Here is a 2174-nt window from a genome sequence, read left to right on the forward strand (position 1 = left end):
CAAACTAGATATTAAGAAAGTATAGAGAATCACAGAGAAGAAATGACCAGAAAAAAGAAAAAAAAAAACAAACTTGTATTTATAGAAAATACAATCTTTCATAAAAAGTATAATGAAGAATTATTGACATTCTTGTTTAAAACACTGGGCATATCAGTAATACATCATGCAAGCTCCTAAGTATAGCCGTGTGCCGATCTTCTCTTTGATTTAATAGGCGAAAGTTAACTCTGCCGTTAAGGTAGAGGGTGAGGATAAAATGAGGGGGAACCGGCTAGCCTCATCCCTAGGTTTTCCAACCTAGGTATGATATCTTCACCATATTAAAAAATATTATATTTAGAAATTAATTGATTTAATATTATTACTTCACAACATTGTACTTTAATCCTCAGAACTTTGCTTTAGACTTTTCAAGTCATACTATTGATGAGTGCTTCCCAACTTTTGTCTACCTAATAAGTTGGATATCATCGTTATGACTGAAAGCAAGGGAATACTTTGTTTTTCTTATGATGTTTATAGTTTTATTTTATTTAATGTTTTAATTTGTAAATCATGCCAAAAAAATTTCAGAGAGAAATGAAGACAGTTCAATAGTATGGCATAGAAAGTTAGGATTTTTATCATTTTTATTAAAGTATAGTGGATTTACAATATTATATTAGTTTCAAGTGTACAACCTAGTGATTCAATATTTTTGTAGCTTATACTCCATTTAAAGTTATTACAAAAAAAAGTCTATATTTTCCTGTGCTGTACAATATGGTCTTGTTGCTTACTTATTTTATACATTGTAGTTTGTGTCTCTAAATCCCATACCCCATCTTCTCCTCTCCCCCTTCCTTCACTCCACTAGTAACCACTAGTTTGTTCTCTAAATATGTGTCTGTTTTGTTACATACAGTTGTTTGTTTTATTTTTTAGATTCCACATATAAGTGATAACATAAAGCATTTATCTTTTTCTATCTGATGTATTTCACTAAGCATAATACTCTCTAGGTTCATCCATGTTGTTGCAAATGGCAGAATTTCACTCCTTTTTATGACTGAGTAGTATCCTATTATATATATAAATATATATGTGGGTATATATATATATAATGTCTTCTTTATGTATCTGTTGATGGACACTTGGGTCGCTTTAATATCTTGTCTATTATAAATAATGCTGCTATGAACATTGGGGTGCATATATCTTTTCATATTAGTGTTTTCATTTTTTTCGGATATATACCCAGCAGTGGAATTGCTGGATCATATGGCAGTTCTATGTTTAGTTATCTGAGGAAACTCCATAATGTTTTCCATAGTGTCTGCACCAATGTGCAATACCACTAACAGTGTACTAGGGTTCCCTTTTCTCCACATCCTGGCCAACATTTGTTATTTGTAGATATTTTGATAACAGCCATTTTGATGGGTATGAGGTGATATCTCATTGTGGTTTTTGCTTCAAGAATTCACATGTCACCCTTGGGCAGGAGCCATGCTAATCTTCTCTGTATTGTTCCAATTATAGTATATGTGCTGCCAAAGCAAGCACTCTCATTGTGATTTTGATTTGCATTTCTCTCATGATTAGTGATGTTGAGCATTTTTTCATGTGCCTGTTGCCCATCTGTATATCTTCTTTGGAATAATGTCTATTCAGGCCTTCTGCCCTTTTTTTTTTTTTTAATTGAGTCATATGAGCTGTTTATATGTTTTGGATATTAACCAATTATCAGTCATATCATTTGCAAATATCTTCTCCCATTCAGTAGGTTGTCTTTTTGTTTTGTCAATGGTTTCCTTTGCTATGCAAAAGCTTTTAAGTTTAATTAGGTCCCATTTGGTGATTTTTGCTTTTATTTCTTTTGCCTTAGGAGACAGATCCAAAAAAATATTGCTACGATTTATGTCAAAGAGTGTCCTGCATACATTCTCTTATAGGAATTTTATGTTTTAAGGTCTTACATTTAGGTCTTGACTCCATCTCAAGTTTATTTTTATATATGGTGTGAAGAAATGTTCTAATCTCATTCTTTTACATGTAGTTGTCCAGTTTTCCCAGAACCACTTATTGTCTTTTCTCCATTGTATATTCTTGCCTCCTTTGTCATAGATTAATTGGGAATAAGTGTGTGGGTATTTTCCTGTGCTCTCTATTCTGTTCCACTGAGCTATATG

General features: G+C 32.2%; 1 non-coding gene across 1 annotated transcript; it reads right to left on the reverse strand.

Annotated features, from left to right (window-relative positions):
* Positions 1 to 1441: 1441 nt before the first annotated feature.
* Positions 1442 to 1548, reverse strand: LOC118893679. Its single transcript, XR_005019537.1, has one exon. It is a non-coding gene; the product is annotated as a U6 spliceosomal RNA (small nuclear RNA).
* Positions 1549 to 2174: the final 626 nt, after the last annotated feature.

Source organism: Balaenoptera musculus, chromosome 3 (assembly GCF_009873245.2).
Source record: "Balaenoptera musculus isolate JJ_BM4_2016_0621 chromosome 3, mBalMus1.pri.v3, whole genome shotgun sequence".
In the NCBI taxonomy this organism is placed as follows: Eukaryota; Metazoa; Chordata; class Mammalia; order Artiodactyla; family Balaenopteridae; genus Balaenoptera; species Balaenoptera musculus.